Consider the following 22,078-nt stretch of genomic DNA (forward strand, 5'->3'; position numbering starts at 1 on the left):
GGGGGGGGCTGGATGCTGCCCGCGAGGCGCATGCGCGCTCCCAGCGCTCCATGACGAGAGCGCTGGGGCAGCAGCGGGAGGCCGGCTCGCGCTCCCATAGGCCGCCTTCCCTCCCTCTCTCTCTCTCTCTCTCTCCCCCCCCTTCTCCTTTACCCTGGTGGGGGCGCGCGCGCGAGCCTTCGGTCGCGCGCGCCGCCGCACGCCCCGCTCGTTCGCTGTCAGGCGCGGGCGCTGCCCGCCCTCGGCTCGCGCGCGCGCTGTCAGCGTCTCGCGCCCCGTCTCTCAGTCCGGCGGCGGCTGGGGCTGGGGCTGGGGCTGCGCGGCCGCTCGGGGCTGCGCGCTTCCGTCTCCGCGCCCCGCTGCCCCCCTTCCCCACCCCCTGCCCGCCCCCCATCCTCCTCTTCCTCCTCCTCCTCCTCGCCCCGGCGTCTCTCCGCAGCCTCGGCCCTCGGGTAAGGGGATGCGGGGGTCGGGGGCGAGAGCGGTGGAGGCGGGCGCCGAGCCCCCGGGCCTGGCGCCGCCGCTGCTCAGCAACGGCCGCCGGGGGAGGTTGAGGGGGGGCGGCCCCAGCTCCGAGCCCGGCTCCCGCACCTGAGCAAGGGGCCCGGGCCGCCGGGCGGAGCGGGGAGGCCGGGGCCGGGCCCCGTGGGGAGCCCGGTGGGGAGCGGGGGGCGATGGGCGGCCTCCGGGTCCCCTCATCCCCGGGGCCGCGGCCGCCTGAGGGGAGCCGCTGAGCTGCTGGCGGCGGGGCCGCGCCTCACGGCCCGGGCCGCTCGGGGAAGTGCGGGGTGCGGAGCCGGCTCGCGGCTCTTCCCGACCTGCCCCGCTTTTCAGCGCCTTGTGCTGTTCTGCTGTGGGGTTTTGTTTTTTTTTTTTTTTTTTTTTTTTTTTTTTTCCTCAAGTTTGTGCTTATCGTCTGCTCGGGTCTGTCACACGTGTGTGCGCACCCCTGGTGCTCTCCAAAGGCTGCGACCCTCCTGAGTAGGCAGAGACCAGAGAAAAGGGCGCAGCGGCGAGCAAGCTAGATACTGTTGATCGCACTCAGCATCTTCTTACTTCACCCTATTATTCGGTGGCGTCTGCTGCATCCTGCATGGTCCAGGTTGTACCAAACAGCCTCCGGGTACAGACAGCGGCTGACGTGTTGCTTGTTGAAGGACTGAGTTCCTTGGGGCAGTACCTGCCTCAGTGTGCGCAGCGCACACGGCATACCCTGCGGTAACATAACGTGGTCAGCGCCCCGTCATCCATGTATGTGGATGTGGATGGGGGAAACAGCCAATGTTTAGAACGTTCTTCACGGTCTGTATGACAAATACAGTGTGCGTGTGGACACGGATGTATGCATACACACACATGCTTCCTCTACCCCAAAATGCAGAGCTTTGATGTCTCGTTATCTAGGCATTAATTGAAAGCTGATGGAGTAAATGCTTCAGAAAGAGTGTTTAAGCATGAAAAGGTCTTTTGGCTTTTCTAGCGTTAGTCAATTTTTGTTCTAAGTTATTTTCCAGTGTAAATTATCAAAAACTTTGGAGAAGTCTCAGCTGAAAAAAAAGTCAGCATTGCCTGCGTAGCTCTTGCTTTGGGCAGTTTTACAGAAGGCTCTGTTATAATTCTTTCCATTATTAAAGAGAGCTAGTTATTAGAAGTTATAAATTAGTGACTACACTTCGATGTATTTCCAGTAATATCAATTTATCTGGTTATTACAAATATGCTTGCTACCAAATTTTTATTGATACTTGTTAGGGTTTTATATACGTGTTAGGTGGGGTACGTACCTATTTGTACCTGTGCAAACTATCATATTGCAGAGTTTGCATATTTTCCCAACAAAACATAATGAGACAACCTTTTTTCAAGTTCAATGTACAATCAATTATTCATATTTTCTGAGGAAGCAGCTCAGTAATGAGGGAAGTAGGAATCAGCCTGGAATGTCAAATCATGCAAATTCACTTGCTCAGTGATGTTGCTGCCAGGACGCTTGACAACAGAGAAGCACAGCAGGTCAGGCTGCAAGTAGTAACTCTCTTTTTCTTATACTCTTGTAACCGGCAAAGTTCTAAACAAACCAAGACACAATAGCTGAGCAACTTAAAAGGTATTAGGTCTAGCTAATATTAGAACAAGGAAAAACAGTGTTATCAGTGCTTGCTGGAATACAAAGTGAATTAGCAAAGGTAATACTAAACCACATAGTGACTTCCTTTTGTTTTGGCATCTGTGGCTTTGCAAACAGAGGCTTGATTGTACAGGGAAGTTTGCATGTGTTACAGATATTACAGACTGTTCACAGGATTAACCTGAAAAATTGTATTTTCAGTCCACTCCTGTCTCTCTGTGGCTGTATAGAATTGCTGCGTTATCTATCAGATCTGTGTTAAACTGAATGATTTTTCTAGTCTTGGAGTTTATGCACAGTAAAAAATGTATGTACAAAATTATTTTTTATCTGATCGTTGAAATTTAAGGGAATAAAGGTGAAGAAGATTTGGACTTAGGTATTTAAATCTTGTTAAACCAGAATTTTAAGTAAAAAATAATTACTATAATGTTAGGCTGGTCTGGAGGGGGAGCTAGTGTCAAAGCAAAATGTGACTTCATTTTTTTCTGGACTCATTCAAAAGCTTGCTGTTTGGTCAGAGATTATGCTTCCTAATACAATAAGGAAAACAAACACAGATGATGCATGCTATATATGATTGCATTAATATACATCTGTTGTAGGATGAACATAACCTGCAGATAATGTGTGTGGTTTTTAGGAAAATCATGCGTATGGTTTACTATTATGCAACAACAACCGTCTTCAAAGTTAGAAGTTGCAAGATCAAGCTCTCATAAATCATGAAATGCCAGAGAAACTTGTAAAACTGTAACCCAGCCTGTAAATATGTGGTTAAATGTTGCATTTTTCCTTACAATGTTTCCTTACATTTTTCCTTACAATGTTTCTTTTAGTATATGGAGTAGAATGGCATAGATTGTATTCAGTGTGCATCATGGTATCTTTTTTTCTTGGTCCCAAATAATATGTGGCCTCACTTACTAGTTGTTATGTGCTTTTCTTACTGTACCTTGTTAATTTTCTCTTTTACTGTTTCATTACCTTCAGTCTCTAGCGCCTGCATGTTTCACTAGAAACATTTTCACAGAATTCTCTGGAGATATGTTTTATGTCCCTTCATGCTGAATACCCAATCCAGGGCTCTTTTGACATGATTTTTCAGAATCTACCAGTGTTTTAAATGATTTGCATGCTTTCTCATGAAGGTCTGTCTCCCAGGTACTAACAATAACCTGGCTTTTCTTTATTACATATTTTTTTTGTAGATCACTTAACTGGGATCTGTGAATGGCTATGCTACAAAAGATCTCACTGTTTGATTTGTAGTTTGATGTCTGTTGATTTAGACTGCAAGTATAAATATATAGAGCTGCTGTAAAGTTAGCCCCAAGATACTAAGTCAAAAGTTTTGAGTGCCCGTTGAAAGACTCTTTTCATTAAGAGAATTTGCCTGTGAGGAACCAGATGAAAATTGAATCCTCCAGGACAATATTAATCCCCTCTCTTTTTGTGTAGTACCTATCTTACTAACCTCATGCTTGCCAATATTTGCGGCACATATAGCAAAGTACTTGTATAATATAGTGTTGCTTACACTTTTTTTAACATCTTGTTCATTAATACAGCAAAAGCACCTTGTACATGTGGCCTTTTGTCTGAGTTTTTCTTTCTTCCTACCAGTCTTCTCACCTATCTCAGACTTGCTCTGCATCCTAAATTCAAGATTTTGTTCACTGTGTCAACTGTAGTTGACAGGACAGATGCAGAGCCCTGCACCTGGGAAGGAAGGGCACCCTGCAGTGATGCAGGTGGGGGACTGGCAAGCTGCGAAGCCGCTCTGCTGAAAAGACCTGAGGGTCCTGGTGGGCAGCAAGCTGCATGTAGGCCAGCAGCTGCATGCCCCTGCAGGAAAAGGCCAGCGGCATCTCAGGCTGTGTGAACAGCACAACCAGTGGATAGAGGGAAGGGATTATCCCTCTCTACTGGGGCTTGTTAGACCACATCTACAGTACCTTGTCCAGTTTTGGGACCTTCAATACAGGGAAGATTGGTTAAATTGAAGTGAGTTCAGTGGAGGACCACCAGGAGGGTTAGGGAGCTGGAGCACTTGCCCTTTGAGGAGAGGCTGAGAGAGCTGGGTTTGTTTGACAGGGGAAGAGGAGGTTTCAGGGGGATCTAACAACAACTTGCTGGTACCTTCGAGGAGATTGCTGAGGAGATGGAACAATGCTCTTTACTGAGCTGTATGGTGGGAGTGCAAGAGTCAGTGGTCATAAGTTGAAGTAAGGAAGGCTCAGACTGGGTGGAGAACTTCCTCTACATGATTGTAGTCATGCTGTGGAAGTGGTTGCTCAGAGAAGCTGTGCAGCCTCTGTCTTACAAGTTTTCAAGACTCAGCTGAATAAAGCTCAGCAACTTGGTCTGATCTCATAGGTGACTTGAGTTTGAACAGAAGGTCGGACGTGGGACATCCAGAGGCCTCTTCCAACCTGTGTTGTCATATGAGTCTAAAACTGCTGATGCGTAGCTCCCAGGGGCCTTGTGCTGGAACGCAGTCAGTACAGAGAAAATGTGTAGGTGGCTTAACTATAACATATCAAAGCAAAATAACAATGAAGTTACAGTGAGCTTGACAAAAGCATCATTTGTATGTCAAGATATACGTTTTGCTGTCTCTTAGGAAGATGCGTGTGGACCTTCAAGCACTTTTTAAGGAAAAGATAACCTTTTGTAGTGCAGAAGTGTAGCTTTCTATAGCTTTCTTTGGAAAGGAAGAAAAAAAAGTGTTTCATATAACAAGAAAACATTGAAGGAGCTCAGCTTTGATATGGACACCTGGCACAGAATGGGTCATAATGGAAAGCCTTTGAGAACTTAAAAGAAAATGAAAAATGAATGTTCTGTAGAGTATTATCTGGTAGCCTTAAAAACAGGTGATGTTTCTGGATCGTTTGTCATGATAGATAAGTTAATTCATATTATGCAGCTCATAATGCATCACTTCAAGGTGATGATTTTCAGACTATCTATTAAATCAGTTGCAACCAATTTTCACCCCCTTCACTCTCCCCTACTCCCCAGTACATGATATACTAGTTCTATCACATAATTATGGTTTCTTTCTCTTATTTTCTAACCTCCCTCCCTCCACTGCTCCAAGTCTTCATAGAGGGATGGGGAACAAATAAAGGAGGAGAAGCGGTCCTAAGATGCAAGAAGCCCAGTAATCGTTTTAAGACTTCAGGCTACAGAGCTGCAAATCAGGAGAACTGTCTGTAGCTACTATTAAATTAGCTTGGGGATCTTTTTATTTTATTTTTTCTTATTTTATTTTTGTTCAAGTATGAGATACTACTTGAAGGAAGTCTTTGAATAATCCTCTTCTGAAGTTTTTGCCCTGTTATTTGTATGTGCTAAACTGTAGTGCTTAGGACACCCCCCTAAATCCCCCACACCGTTGTTTGCTTCATAACCTTATAATGTTAAGGTGAATCATTTTCTGTAATGCTAGAAAGTTTCTTTTGCAAGACAGTAATAGCAATGCATATCACCATGACATTATTAATTTTGCAAGGTAAAGACTCTTTTTAGAAGCCTTAGAATATTGCCATGAATATCTTATGGAAGCTAATTCTGGCTTGCTGTGCGTGAGAATCTTCCTTCAAAGCATTGCTCTTCCACAAGCTTTTTGTAAAACAACTAAGAATTCTATTCCAAGAACCCCCCAATGTTTATCTTCGGTTTATTAAATTTCTTATCTTGAACTTTACCACAATTTGACTAGATAGAACTTGAACAGTGTTATAACTCTTTATGATAAATCTGATTTCATGAGTACAAATGCACTTTTCAAGCTCTTTGGAGATTCTTTTCAATTTTTTGGAGGTGTTTGTGTGTATGTATGTAGTAAAGCAAAAAGATGTGACGTGCTGCTTATTGACTGGTTCATAGAACTTAGTTTTTTAGAAAATGTATTTGCTACATTATCAGTGTATTCAATTACATAATTTTATTTGTTAAACTCTTTGCCAATGGGGAGGTTTCTGTTGACCAAGAAGCAAATGACCTCTTTCAAAAATGTGAACTTTCAGAAAAATTGCCCAGAGCCTTTGTCTTTAGCTCCCTGCCTCTATTTATGATGATAAAATATGGAATATAGTTGAAAAATATGTATGAGTTTCTGCTATGCTGTGCTACACTGACATCTAGCCTCGTTCTGGGTGTTTGCTAGGCAACTTCCTCTGACAGTCCATATGGATATTCACACATTAGATGGTTCTGTAGTTGAGAATGAACAGTTTTTGCTGTTGCAGTATATGTAGTATGGTGATCTTTCTCCCTCTTGAGTATTGGTCTCTTGGCATGTAATTGCTACAGGTTTGAATGTGTAACAGAATTTTGATATTTCTTGCATTTATGGTTTGCTCTTGCTGGAAAAATATTTGATAAATATTTTATCGTGTAATAAGACTTGATTTTCCTATCATGTTGTCATTTACTATAGTCACTGTAAAAAAGTTTTTATTCTAGGTTAGACCTCTTGGTTGTAGTCAAGTGAATTGTTCAAGAGCTAGTGACAGCTATTGCCAAATGTAGGGAGCTGGTAAGGAGCAGTACGGCATTTCTGCAGGCATGATGCTGTCTTGTTGAGGGAAGTAGAATGATGGGACTTAATATTTGAAATGAAGGCATCTCATTCATTTATCTGAAGACATAATTGTAGTGCTTTCTGTATTTTTACTTGAGAATGTTGTTTATATTTTGAAAATATAATTATGACCTATACCTAAGTCATACCGAGTTGGTGAAGACATCCATATAAAATTTTGAATGTGTCTACCAATTAATTAGGAAAATAAATGATTGATCTTGATGGCTTATTGTTTTTGTAGATTTGTCTAACTTTTTATTTCTGAAAATCTCAGCTAGTGGGTGGAGATATGGTTTAGTGTCCCATCAGAAGTGTCAACCAAGACATCAATTGCATGGTTATTTTTGAAAATAAATGTGAAAAACAGGAAACAGAATTGGGATCCCATTAGTTTGAGTGCTGTTTCGAGAGTTCGTGAAGATTTGTCTAAGGAGCCTTCCTCTGACTCTCTTAATGTTTATGTAGTCAATGTAAATATGGAAACACTTCTTCACAGTTTATTTAAATATATTTTCTCCTGACACTGATATGAAATGTTGCAATATGTTCACACTGTTTTAGACAGCAAGGATGTATCCTGGGAGTTCATGAAGATTTGTTGTTTCCTGCTGAGAAGTTTGAATAGTGGGTGTAATTCAGTGGCACCTGCAGGTTAAGCATTTTCAGCTGGTACAGTTTTGGGCATATGGAGGGGTATTCCATTGACCTGGCTTCTAATGCAGTAAAGAATTGCTTGTTCTCATAATGGTACTCTGCACCATTTCTGTTTTTCAAGTGCTCCTCCAAGTCATAAACAGAGGATCTGTAGATTGATAACCTTTGGTAGCAGCTTTTCTCCTGAAGTCTCTTGCAAATGTGTAGTATTGTTGTTTAAGCTTTTTAACTTCCCCGGCAGAAGCAACGACAGGTAGATTGATTATTTCTTTATCTGGTTTAGACATTTCTTATCGGAAGAGATGATAGCCTTAACTGTGCTTTTTGAAATAGTAAGTGCTTTGGAATTAAAATGTATGGAATGCTCTTTTGGACAGCTCGTTTCTTGGTTGTTGCTCAAAAATATTGTTTATTAACTGCCATCGCTTGGTGTTGAAGGGTATCTAGAGCTCAATGGTTCCCTTAGACTATGGCCTTTTTTTTTTTTTTTTTTAGTACTATGCTAGGTTAAATGTAACTATAGAGAAAAATGTGCTGTGAACTGTGAATTCCCATCTGAGAATTCTTCAGCTGTGCTTAGATGTGCTGTGTGAAGACCTTACTGTATTATGAGGGTGAACAGTCCCAGGTGTGCACAGTTAGCATGAAGTAATATAAAAAACAAAACAAAAACAGTATGGCAGTATTTAAGGAAAATCAGTATAAAGACTTTTTGGAGTGTATTAGTAGTGCATATCAGTGTGAAAAGTTTCTGCTGGACTGCTTAAACTGAAATGGAATATTGTTTCTCTCATTGTGATTTCTAGTGGTATTTATAATATTGGGGTAATTGCTGAGAGTCACTTGGTCAGCATGTGTACTGTGGAGAGAAGATATTTGGCAAGAGGAGCCATCGGTTCTTGAAGAATCAGTCTGGGCCTCAACAAGATGTTTTGTCTCTCAGCTATCTTTTATCTAGCCCTTTTCAGCTTTAGACTTTCTATTTCCTGACACAGACTTTTGAGGCATAGTGACAGGTTTGTCCTTCCTTATCCAGTAGGCTCACTAATGAGTTCAATGATGGACAGCGCTGTTGTCAAACTGCATCTCTGTAAAACTGTGTTTATAGTAAAAGCTACTTCAAAACATGCTTTTACATCATACTTAAGGTGGCATCTCAATATTTTTTCTTTCATTCTTCCCTGTTTTCTCCTATATACTACCTTTTTCTTTCTGACCATTTTTTTATTGGGATCAGGATTTAGCAGAAAACCCAATTTCGTAATTCTGTATTCCTCCATGGTGGCTGAGTGCCACCTTGTCTTAATGCCTCTGTCAGTGCCTCCTGACTGCTATAGGAAAGGATGATCTATGGCTAAGAAAAAGTTGTTATAAAGGAAAACAGAGGTGATTGGTGTAATTTACGAAGCTCTTTGCTGTATAAAAGCTGATTATCCTCTAATATAATACAGGTCACTTAAGGTAGTTTGTAACACAGTCACTGGGTAGTGCAGGGAAACCTACGCTGCTACAGATACCTACTTGTTTTGGGAGTGAATGAAAGACTCTTGTGGAGCTTCATACACTGCAGACTGAAAGAGAGAAGAAGATTCAGCTGGATTAAACTAAACGTGTAACTTTGAAGGTGATATTTGCTTTTTAGCAGTAACTAGGAAAGATGTATAATTTTCTATAAATTTCCTTCAAAAATTAAGCATCAAAAGAGTAAGAGAGGAATGCAAAATTGTCCAATGGATAGTAAAAGAAGAGAATAAGAAAGGAGCAGAAGCACTTCAGGAGGAACCTTCATGCATACATTTAGTAATATTTTTTTCTTAATATCATACTAGTTTAGTCTGTTTATTGGTATGCACATTCAAGGAAAAGGTATGTCACAAAATGATTGTGCAAAAATGAGCAACTTGACAGACCTGAAACTTCTCTGAAATTAAACCTGTATTAGTACATGTTTTTTCCCTTAACATTTAGGCTCCTTGAAGTTCGTACTTTTTTTTTTTTTTTGCTCTACTGAAACATAGAAATTTCATATTTTTGTGTAATATTCATGTTAACAGAATTATATTGAATAAAAATTTTCAGCTTCCTTCATTATTGGGCACCATCAGCTACCTAACAAGTTTTGACAAGGTCTTTCAGGTTTTTGTGGAGCCGTCTCTTATTAAAAATCTCTGACCATTTCTTTGATCTTAATTGATAGTCTCAGCTCTGATAGTCTTCTCGACTTTTTTTTGAGCATCTACCTTTTTATTAGCATGTGTCTGATAAACATGAAGCTGCAGCACTGTCTAGCCCCGAGGGAAGGAGTAGTTGTCTCTTCTTTTTTTCTCAGCTTCTTGGATGCTGAACGCTGCTGGCAGCTGTTCATAGCCTTCCCATGGAGCAGCAATGGCAGCAATATGAAATTGATACCATATTTGAAATGTGCACAGCTGCTGGGATGGTTCTGAATCACAGCAGTAGAGTTAACCTCAGTCTTGTTAATGTCACCTTACTGCTATTTGACTAATCAGTTAATAAAAGTAGAGTCACTGAAGCTGTTTGATGATAGACTTTGGAATAAAGTGCTGTGATTTTTATTTGGTTATTGTTTGAAAAACTTAAAGTGAAAGCTGACATTATGTAGGGGTATTACTATGTATACGAGTTCCTGGTATAATTTCCATAGCAATATCAAACTGTGGGCTCACTGTTAGCAGGTTTGAATTACTTACCTTTTTAAAAAAGGAAGAAAAAGAAAAGAGGAAGCAAGAGGGAACACCTCTATGGCACAAAATATGATGCTATTTTTCTTCTAATCTGCTACTATATGAATTGTTATAATATGCAATAAAGGATTCTTAGTAGTTCTGTTGGCACTTGCCTCATGTGTTAACTTCCCGAGTAATGCATGCTTTGGTATTTGTAGGGATAACAGGTCTCTGTAGTGGGTAGTAAGGTGTGTATGCATTAATTTTAAAAGAGCTATCTCCCTAATATCTTAAGTTTGATAGGCTGAGTCAAACCCCACAGTTTAAAATAGTTCCTTATAATTAATACCAAGGACCACTACCTTTTTATATATAAATACAAAATTAGAAAAACAATATTTTTTTTTGGCTTACAGTTTTTGATGCATTTTTAACATTTGATTTAACATTTTGCATTTAACATAGCATTGATTTAACATTTTTGAGTGACTTGCATGGTACTTTCTTCCTCTGTGAAGCTTGCTGGTTTTCATCTTAGATTTTTTTTCTTGCTGTCACTGTCAAACTTTGTCTTCCTACCCTTCCCTTTTAGAGGGTAGGCCTTCTATTTTGAATTAATAACTGTAACCTATAACAAGTAATCATGAGGCTGTACTGCACAAATAATTTCCTTCCTCAGGTTTAAGCAGAGGTTTGCTTCTTACTGAATTTCTTGACCTTATTTGAAGACAATGGGTTTTGCCAACATTTCAGCATTTGTTCATTCTTCATGGTGCCTGTGTTCTCAGTTAAGATCTTTCTGAATTTGGCTTTCCTGACAGCTTTTTTCAGTCTTCTCTTTCAGTAGCCTTTGTTTAGGGACAGTTCTCTCATTGTCCTTGTTTCTGAATTGTTGTTAGATCTCTGAAAATGGTTGCTTCTTTTTTTTTTGCACTTTTTCCCTTTTCTTAGTTTTGTGTACTCTTCAAGGTTTATCTGCACTTAGTTTTTATTTTCTTAAGCTGGTTTCATTTCAAATCCCTTTTGGCTGCATCAACACTAATAAAGTGAACCATTGTCTGGTCTTGAGGACAGCTGGCATGGAATGAGATTTGCTCGTTCTGTTAATCTCTCGGCTTTCAAAGCAGGTAGTTGCATGCATAGTACCACTTGGAAGTTTTCCTGGCTATGTGATAACCCTAAGAGTGTTCCCAAGGGCTATTTAGAAGAGTGCAGTTGGCCTTTACCAAAAGTATTTTGGAGCTTATTCTAGCACGATGGTTTGCATTTCAGTGTCTGGGAAAGTTTCAAGCACTAGTATATTGATGCAGACTTTTAGATTTGCTTTCACAAAACCAATAGTCAACCCAGTTACTAATTAGAAGTAATTTCAGCTATGTCTGTGTTCTGCTTCCTGAAAGCCCTATGCTGTGGTTCATTAATACTAACTCTGGTGCTTTGAATGACTCTGCTAGCTGTCTAAAAGAAAAATATAATCAAAAAGAAACAAACCACCTCTCCCTCATCCACTTAAATTTTCTTGTTTGGCAACTTTTCTTCTTCTTTGCTCCTCATCACTGTAACATTCTTATTTTAACGTTATGTGTTGACTTTCAGAATGTTTGGCTTCTGTTATGGTCTGGATCTCAGGACAAATGTATAAACCTTAGATATTCAGGACAAAATTTCTTGCTTTACTTGTTTTTTTTTTTTAGCTATATCTGTCCTTTCTAAGCCAACTATGCCTTCTAACTTTATGTAGTATCCCCCTAAACCTGTTGTCAATTGAGTGATATTTTTGTTTACATTCTGAGGTTTCCAGCTCTTGTTTTATTCTCCATAGTTTTATATCGTTAGTTTACAGAGATCAAGAAAACTCTGAAGACAGTCTACAGTTTGCTGTCTTTCCTTCCCTATGATCATTTAACTATGCTTCCACTCCTCACTTTGGAGTTGAGAACTAGGTTAGCATTTGTAAGCCCTCTTATTTTATTAAAGAAGGAAGTCTTTGCTTTTAGTTTGCTCATTGGTGATACGAATGACAGCAGATTTTTAGCTTGCCAGGCTGGGAAGCACAGATGGCACTTCACATGGTTGAGAAGAAGTGGAACTCTGGGGAAATGAAACACAACATACGTTTTCCTGGATTTGAGTGAGCTAAGAGGGGTCCAGTGCTTCCTGCCTTTTCCCTAATTTTCACGAAATCTGTGTTACACATGTGTGTAACATTACACAAGTGTGTAATGTAGTAGCAATATCACTACAGCATACGTGAAACTTCGTAGAGTGAAAAATCTAGGCGTGGGGGCACTCCCTTCTGGGAGTGTTGTGATGTGTCAGTGAGAGCCATCTATTTTTGAAATAAAAGGGAAAAATGAGTCAAGTGACTGGCCAAATGCCTCTTGAAAAAGAGGAGCAGGAAAAGAGCATAGCAAAACTATAAAGTGTCCAGTTGCCTTGTTTCATTTAGGGTGACTTACCGATGCCTAGCAAATATTTAAAAGATGTTTTTAGTATTGGGGATATTGTTCAATAACTTAGTTATTAGGCACTTAAATATTTTCATGAAAAAAATGTGTTAATTATATACCGCTCTGTGTACTGTATCGGTTTTGTTGACTGTTCTATATTTATGATATCACGGTATCACGAAGTGACTTTATATCTTAGAGCATCTGATTTATGTTTTCTTCCAATAAGGATAAGCAATTTGATACTGAACTCAGTTCCTAATTATTATTTGTGCCATTGAAAACAGCGCTGGCATAGAATAAAGTCAATGTGCCAAAGTTCTACCTGAAAAGGGGAGAATGTAAGCGAGGAAAGCCTTGTCATTTAGGCATGTTTTGAGGACTTGGGGAATATAATGCTTCCAGATCTGCATCTTGTTTGATTAAAGTAGAATTTTGTTAAACAATTCTATGTCCTTCTCAAACCTGCAGTAGTCAAAGCTTGTTTAAAGGGGAACCTTTACTACAAACTGAGCAGCGGAAAGAATTCCGTACACTTCACTGCATAACAGCTAATTCCTGAGACCCTTTATCCTCTCTGCTGGATAAGTTAGATGTTTTGGATTGAATCCTTAAATATTGTGGGTTCAGTATATTCTAGCTTTTCTTTAGCTCTTAGCAGTAATGAATCTTAGACTTATATAAAGATTATTTTACCCATATAAAGATTATTTTTCTCTCTGTTCCCCTTGGTTCTATTTTCTTTCCGTGTTTGTTTAAGGAAACCTACTTAGTGTTAGCAACTAAAGCTGATATCAGACAGGTGGGTGGGTTGATGGGTGTGAGAGAAATTAAGTTCATTTTTTTCAGCTAAATAAATGTTTCACCATTGAAGTAACATTCTCTCATTTTAAACTTGAAAGCGCTTGTTTGGAGCTTCACTTGGTTTATAGGAGGAACAATTTTTTCCTTGTTTTTGTTTACCAAAAGTAGAAAAAAATGTTCAATGTAACAATGTAGCTCATGTTGTTGTTCTGGTTTTTAGTGATTTTGTTGGAATAAATTGATTCTCTTATGTAATATTTTTCTTAACATCATTTTAGTCACTTCCCTGCCAGCTACTTGAAATAATAGAGCCAACACTGAAATGAGCAAGTTAGTGACCTTGCTAAAAAGCTGGTCTGACTGCTTCTGAAATGCCAAGGAGATAGGATTATCATACTTAGTAGATTGTTTATGTGTTTGGAGTTATAAACAGTGGTTTAAGTTCAATAAAATAAAATAGTAATAAAAAAAAATTGCAAATTCACATACTCAAGTGCTGAGAAGAGCTCCTGGCATAAGTAGGCTGCTAATCAGAGATAGATGGCTGTGGTATGACCCAGCTCCTGATCTGTTTCCTTCTCGGATGATGTGGCTTTGCAGCAGTAACGTGATTCTAAGCCACATGAGGTGGTTTCTAGCATTTAGAAAGGTTGTTAGGACCAGCCAATAAAGCACTGGTTCATTTGCATTTAGGACATGGTATATAGCTCTGATCAGTCACACTGAGAAAAGGCTGAGTCTCTCAAAAGATCAAGGAAAGAAAAGAATTTAGTGTGATTATGCTAAAGTTGAACTTGCCTTCGTAAAGGAGAATGAAAGAGAATTTGGCAAGCAAAGCCTAGAAAGAAGTAACAATAGTCTTTGCTGAGTGTTAGAGTGTATGGGAGAGAGAAATAACACAAAATAACTGCATCTAAGGGATAAATTTAGTAAAAAAAAAAAAAATAGTTTGAAAATCAGTCTAGTCTTGAAAAAAATAGTAGCAGGGAGAAACTTAGGGGTTCAAGATGGTCTATTTTACAGTTATGTAGTAGGACTCTAAGGTGGTAAAGTTGATCCCGGAGGTAAAAATTAAAGACATACATCTGAGATTTTTTAGTTCTAGAAAAATATAAATTTTGGAGAAGGATAGCACAGCTGAGAAAAGATTTGATTGTTTGTCATAATGTTTCCAATTTTACATACTTTGTTCTTCAGGGCTTCCACTGGTAGCCTGCAGGGAACAGGAGGGAATTTTTATTTATTTGTTTATTCCTTCTTGGTGCATAGTTCACATTTGGGTGTTTTATCCATCTTTGTCTGAAGCAGAGGCAATTTGCCACTGACCAAAGGGATTTTGAGTTGAGGTGTCTGGTTCTTGCTGTAGTAGTGGGAAAATAGTTCAGGCCTGGCATGGGGGTCTGGTGTCTGCATTCAAATTTAAATGAGTTTGCCAGTAGGATGGAGAAGAGAGGACAGAAGTGTTTTTTTTTTTTTTTTTTCTTCCTCTGTATTCATGAGGTGATGAGAATATTTAACACATTCTGTGGTTGCAGGGACCCATGGCATAGATGGCATCCTTGAATTCTGCTGTCTTGCTGTTGTACATTCAAATTTTGTGCATTTTTAAAATTCATTCAAATTACATGAAAAGTATTGAAAAAGTGTTTTGGACTTTGTTTTGAATGGGTTCTTGTATTGCAAGAAATTGGATTCAGCTTAGTATTGGACCTCTTGTAAGGATATATTTTTATAAATAGATTCATTTTAATAAAAGGTAGCAAGTAGGTACAATGTACCAGCAATTTGAAGTCAGAATCAGGCACATAACCAAAGTTTTCGTATGGTGAGGTCGCTTCATGATCTTTATCCACAAAAAGGTGTGTGCAGGGTAGGGGCAGACCTGTCTGGAAGGCACCTCTGTCCAGTTCATCTCGCGATGTTTGTAAATTTTGCCAAGGTGATTGAACAGCAGATGCAAAGATTATTTAAATAGTTGTGGGTATTACTTTATAAAGATTGGTTTTCAAGGATGTATTAATAATATCAGGTTGGCAAATTGTAAGCTTCTGGCTAGCTGTTAACTTTTGAATGACAGAATAGGCTGGCTATTTTTTTCCACGGTTTCCTAAGGAAATCTGGGAGCAGATAGTCACTTTATGTTAGTTATGATGATCTTAAACATAGGGTTTAATTTTTTTTCCTCTTAGTAATAGATATATGGATAGAAAAAAAATACTCGTCTTGTACACTGTGACTTTAGTACAGTCTTTGTTACTTTGCAACTTACTCTGAGGAGGTTATGGACTGTAAAAACATTCTACAACCAGTGCATAGGTGGCTGCAAAACAGTACGCAAAAGTCAAATTAAAATGTTATTGCCATACAAATAGAATCTGTTAAGTGGAGCTAGGCTGCACAGCTTCATGTTAAACCAACTCAGTTTATTTCACTGTTTTGTAGTGTTTTTGGAGTTACATTGTGGAAAAAATTGCTTGGAGCAGAGGTATAAAGTACGTTGAAACTTCATTTTTTTTCCTGCAATATTTGTCAAGAACTGTTAAGTAGCTACTTTATGTTGATTTGTATGTCTGTGTGGAAAAAAAAAGATGGAAATATATACATTTTTCATTTTTATTGTTCCAGTCTGTTTTTATCTTTTTTAGTATACCACAGCTGACAATTTTGTGCAGCTTTTTGTAGGGTGTGGTGAAGTGTCCAGCCCGGTATGACTCTGGCCTTTTGTTGGACTGCCTCTAATTCTATTGCTTATAGATGGATCAACTTGTAAATTTACTAATAATTCTTTTCATTACATGAACTTTTAACATTGCCGCTTTGTTTACTATGAGTCAATCTGCTTAAATCTTTGTTTCCATCTGTGTGGTTTATGTAGTATGCTGCTTTGTACCTGGTGTTGGAGTTGCAAATATGGACTTGTAAGAAGATACAGCCTAATGCCTCATGAAACTAGTACTAACCATCAGTCTGGGCTGTGCTCTAATGACTCCCCTACAGGGGCAGCTCTTGGAACAGGTGGTCTTCATACTCAGTTGTGCTTGGCTTGCCAACTGCCCTCTAGCCAACAGCTTCAATTCTCCATTTTTGTGACACAGGCAATGTAACTGATTTGATGAGAGGTGCAATAAAAGAACTAGTTTAGTTTTACTGTAAAGCTAAAAGCCTGTAGTTACTGCTTGTATGTGGGGTAACTGTTGTAGTTTTGCTTTGGATTTCTGAGATTCTTTATCATGGGAAAATCTATATGTTTTTATTGAGTGCCACCTTAGCTGAAGTATACTGAAACTATCAATCTCAAATGGAAATGAAAATAGGCCATCTCACTGTTTCCCCCAGGCATTCAATTTTTGGAAGTTCATGGGCTCTGACATTGTATGTGCAGATTATTTTTAATAATTTATTGCATGGATGGAAAAAAAAAAAAGAATTCAGCCCTTTCTTTATTTTTGATTTTTTTTATCACTGTTGCTGCTTGAGTTTTTTAGTTGCCAGTTCAATGTGTTCATTTGACAGTACCGTTGCTGAACTTCTTTTAGAAATATAAAATCACTTAATAACTTTCAATCAAAAATGAGATTAATTTGGCAGAATCCTCACTGCAGTAAAACACAGTTATCAGAAGCACTTATCATTTTCTCTTCACTCCTATTCCTAGTACTATTGTTAGTCTAATTGGTTTCCTATTTACTTTTCTTTTTGCTAACTTCCGCAATTTTGTTCCCTTCCTTGAAGTTAAGTTCATAAATTAGCTTTTTCAATATCCAATTTACGCTATCTCAGAGTCTGCTATTTGCAGCTTTTGATTGCTTTTTCTATTAAATGGCCAGCAATCGACACCTCATTCAGTGGTATACAACTGTTCTGGAGTAGCAAGACTACCGTGATGTAGTAACTCCATGCCTTGATAAGCCAAAACTAAGATTGTATTTAAAATATATTGTGTTATTTTGTACAGTCTGTGTGTATTATGTACGAACATAAGTACGTAGTACAGAACAGCTTAGTTTTCTTACATGTGGTTTAAAGGTAGAGCCTATTTTTTCCCCTGTAGCAAATGTTTGAGTAGTTTCCTATTTTAGTTTTTGGCATCTGGCATTGGGTTTTAGGATCTTGGTTATATATTTTTTTTTTGCATTTTTTTTTTCTTTTAAAGCCTGTCTATATATATCCTAAGAATTACTCCACTGTTTTTTTTTTTTTTTTTTTTTTTTTTTTTTTTCCCCTCTCACTTCCTGAATTTGTTTCCCAGCCGCATTGAAGGCCTATACTTAACCTTTGTTTTTTTTTTTTCTTGGCAATAGAGCAAGCAGTTGCTATTTTGTTGAACCACAATATAAAATATTGTTGTTGATGTGTATTAATTTGTTTTCATAAGAGTTGTGCTATGTGTCAGTTGTCTAATCGCAAATTGTGTAAAACTGAGCAATTTAAAAAATAAGAATATTTACATTCATCTCTTAAATACTGCATGTAGCAGATAAAGGATGAAAACACAGATTAAAAACTAATGGTCTTTTTTTCCTCTTCTGTTTTCAGAGAATTAACTAGGCTTCAAAATGAAAGTGAGGAAGAAGAGTCCCTGAAAGTATCAATTTGAACAAAAATTATTGCTGGTAGGTAAGTCTTTCTCTTTGATGTTGCTGCCACTGAGACAATAGCTAGATGTGAAGAAACTAGATGAAGAGCTGTGCTACTTAAGTAACAACTGAAAGCTACCCTTCTGATGGTAAATGCATGTCAGTTGGAAGAAGCACACTTCGCAGTTGAGAGGTCAGGTCCATTGCTAGGTGTTTTGTTGACCAAGTTTAGTCAATAATCTGACATAAAAAATGCATTCTTCATAAACTGGATCAATCAGACACCTGTTTCACCTTCCTTTTCTCACAGAACCCATTTTTCTCCCTCTTCCTCTTTTCCTATCCCCTCTGAAAAGTGAAATTCTTTGATAGATGCATTATGTATCCTCTGCCTTATGTGTAAAGCCCATAGTTGGCAGTATTCTTGGGCCCTTTCATCTTTATCTGACTTGCAGATATTACATGCATTTCTCATAGATAAGCAATACTTCCGCAGAAGGGAGGCACATGCCTGATTCTCTCAGGTTTCTCTGTGAGAACTGTGAGCAACTAGGCCACTGTGGCTGGAAACTGTCGTGTGCTCTGCGATATTCTAAATCCAGTGCTAGATTATCTCAAATGGTGACATGTATTCAAAACTTAATATTACATATCCATATGCTTTTAAAAGTCTATGCAGGTGCTATAATATTAATTTAAATAGATGCATAATGAAAAATAAATCCTAAAATAGTAACTCTTCTTTTTGAAAATTGATTAGAGAGTGAAGTAAACTTCACTGAAATGTGAACTGAGTTGTGAACTTAGAACCCAAGCATGTTATGACATTCTTTTTTGATGCAACTGTAGAAAAGACTGCTGTGATCACTATCCTTAATATTGTGAATTATGGTAAGGATAATGTTGTGAAAGTTTCTTGACCTTTCAAAATTAAACAAATTAGACAACTAGTTCAAAGCAAATTTGTTGCAGATGAGATGCTTTTACTGTTCATCCAACTTCAGTAATGATTGTGAATTAATCTGAAGACAGCTAAAGTACTTTGAATTATGATCTATTTATACAGTCATAACTCTTGAAGTACTTTGATAGCTTAAGAATTTAATGGATGGTTTAAAAAAAAAAAAAGACATAATTCTGAGTATCTCATGGCCGGGACAGAACAAAGAGTATGGAGGTAGCTTTCCAAGCACCCAGTTAGGTTTCCTGAAACTGGGTTAGCCATTGTCAGTGCTGTTGCTGAAAGACATTGTTTCCATTTCCTGAGCCCAGCTCTCACTTCATTTTGCTCGTCTCTGGCTCCTGCTTGTGAACTGATTTATCTCACGAACCCAGCAAAAAGGCGACTTTTTTTTTTTTTTTTTTTTTTTTCTTGCTTAGTAAGTTGGATCAGCTCAAATAAGAGTTCAGAAAGTGTTAAAATGGTGAAAAGGAAGAAATGAGAATGTGCAGGTAGGAGCAATGAGCGTGGGAGCATAACCTGACCCTTTAGGCATCAGCAAGTTAGTAGATCTGTCCAGCAGTTTGTGGAAAGACTGTATCAAAGTCACTACATCAGAAATAGCCGATTTTATTTTTGAGTAGAACAGATACAGCCTCTGTCATAGCATTAGACTAGAACTGAGTAATCTTGCCAGATCTTTCCCAGTCCTTGCTGTTGGTAGGAGTGATCTGTCAGTACTGAATAGAAACAATGATACATGGGGAATATAATTTTTAAAAACTGTTAGCGGATAACTGGAAAGGCATTAATGTGCTCGCTCTCCTTCCCTCACTTCCTCCCTCTTCTGCTTTACCCCAAAAACAATGTGAAATATCTGTGTGTTCCAGGCCCTGGAAATGAATGAGAAATACATATGAACTTGCATGAGCCCTGCAAACCTCATTTCTTATCAGAATTGGCTGGTCCCTTGTACATGATGTTGTATAATTTCATAACACAGCGATTCGTCTATATCTTGGTTTACAGCTTTTTATGTTCCTATATGTCTTTTTATACAGCTTTTTTTTTTTTTTTTTGATGAAACATTTTCATGTAAGGGTCTAAGTAACTTTTGATCTTGAATGCACCTAATTTAAATTTATATATTTCAGATCTTACACATTAATTGTGAATTTGGCGGGATTAGAGAAGTTATCCTAGTGGATGCTATTTGGCTATAAATTAATATTTCTATAGTGCCTGAAAAGTAAAATTCCAAATATCATTGGTAATATGACCAGTTGTACTATTCTAACTTCTTCCTGCCAAACGTCTGTCTGTCTGTCTGTCACAAACCTACATATGTACGCAGCATATAGTCTTCATTTGGATCTTACATACGGAGGAAAACTTGTATCAACATGAGAATTGAACTTATTTTTGTGATAGCATATTTGGATCTACCTTCTGAGCCCATTCCAAATTCTTTATTCTGTAAAACATTCCCAATGACCTGTTCTTTGTGACTTCACTTTGGTAGTTGTCAGCTAGAAAAGTGGAAGAATATAAAAATGCTCCTGCCAGGTGTGGACAAATGCCAAGGTTACATCCACAATATAAAAAATATGCTGTAGTTACTTTGTCTTTCTTTATTTTTAAAGAAAGATGTAGTCATACTATCCTGATAATTCTGTACTTTATTGTGTCTATATTTTTATTATTAAATTGGTGGTTAATAAACTCTTTGGAAACTGGTAGAACCCTGTTAACTTAAAGGTCTTCATTTAATTGTTTTTGCTCTTCAGTCGTGGCTTTTTTTTTTTTTGGTGTCCTGTTTTGTAGAGGTGTAGAAATAACCTAGTTCTAAAGGGAAGGAGAAAAATGAAATGCCTTGCTACTTACAGGGTGATTCATTTGAGATGGATCCCAATGCTACTACTAATCAGACTGATCTTTCTTGAAGATATTTGTTGTAATTCATGCTAACTGTATTAAAATTGCTTAATGAATCCAAAAAAGTGTCAGTAAGCAGGGAACTTTCACACCCTCAGGAAGGTTCCTTTAAGGCAGCCTAGTGTGTGGGTTCTTGGTCATTGTCTTTTTTAGCTCTTGGGAGCTAAATAATAGGAAGAAATCACTGTTAAATTGCTTGGTAAGTTGGGCTTATTTGAAGAACTTGTATTTGGATAGAATCAAATGTGTGATCCCAAGCCTAAAACTAACACTGTAGACTGCATTTACAGATTAGAGACAGTATTCTGGAATAAAACAACAGTAGGATAGATGGGAGCAGAGGTGATATTGCTGTGTACAATATTAATGGACTGTGCTGGGCATGTTATGCTAAGGTCTGAGGTCTAGTCTTCAGAAGTAATTGTAGGAAGTAGGAAGGGGTTTAGAAAAAAGCTATTAGTCATTCAAAGTCTGGGAAGGTATATCTCATTTCAGAGATTTAATATGCTTATTCTAGTATTCTAGTTACCAACCATAGACTAAATATTTGATCAATGTATTTGGGAATCTGTCATTCTCATTTAAGTGTATAAATCAGATGGAATGTATGTAGTAAAATATATGCCTTTCCTCAGACAACGTGCACGGTTCTGATGCAAAAATTTAGTTTCAGTGATTATTGGATTTCAGTGATCAGTCTGTGTGATGTCAAATTTTGTTGGAGACAGAATGAATACATTCTGAATAAACAATACCTTCCGCTGCCCTGTAAGCTTTTTAGATTAACCCTAACAATACCTAGTTCAACGTGAATTCCAGAAAGCATTGTGACTGGAGCAATTAGCCTTCATTCATGCTGTATAAAAATGTGTAAAAGTCGCTGAACTTTAAATAGGCTTTTTTATTAGAAACATATTCTTGATATTTTTTTAAACCAATTTATTGAAGTAGGAAGAAAATCTGTATGCATATTTGTAGCAAAGCCCCCAGTTCAACATTTTGATCTTAATAACAACACTTACAGTAACTTTGCCTATCTCAGTTTCAGGACTTAACTCTTAATGATAAAGATGAGTTTTATATAAAAATAAATGTTTTGCAAATGAAGAAGTCTGCTACTAACGTTTTTCCTGCTACAGGCCTTATGCTTCTGTCTGCATAATGTAAACCTTACAGATCTTTTCAGCATGCACGAATGGCAGAATCATGTTGGTTGCAAGGGACTTCCTCTTAGTCCAGCCCCTCAATTGCAGTTCCAGTTAGAGCGGCTTGCTCAAGGCCCAGTCCTTTTTGGACAAGCATGGAG

At 38.3% G+C, this 22,078-nt stretch overlaps 1 protein-coding gene across 5 annotated transcripts in view; it reads left to right on the plus strand.

The window, feature by feature from the left end:
- The window catches only part of FUT8 (fucosyltransferase 8), a 105,335-nt gene that overhangs the window by 8,082 nt on the left and 75,175 nt on the right, over positions 1-22,078 (plus strand). For 2 of the 5 annotated variants that reach the window (XM_035328239.1, XM_035328238.1), the window contains exon 3: positions 17,857-17,937. The gene's annotated coding sequence lies outside the window, so the exon portion shown is untranslated. Of the gene's footprint in view, positions 1-293; positions 453-17,856; positions 17,938-22,078 lie in introns of those variants that run through there. The other 3 variants (XM_035328237.1, XM_035328240.1, XM_035328241.1) reach the window with 3 other exon arrangements.

This window comes from Oxyura jamaicensis, chromosome 5 (genome assembly GCF_011077185.1).
Source record: "Oxyura jamaicensis isolate SHBP4307 breed ruddy duck chromosome 5, BPBGC_Ojam_1.0, whole genome shotgun sequence".
NCBI classification, from domain to species: Eukaryota; Metazoa; Chordata; class Aves; order Anseriformes; family Anatidae; genus Oxyura; species Oxyura jamaicensis.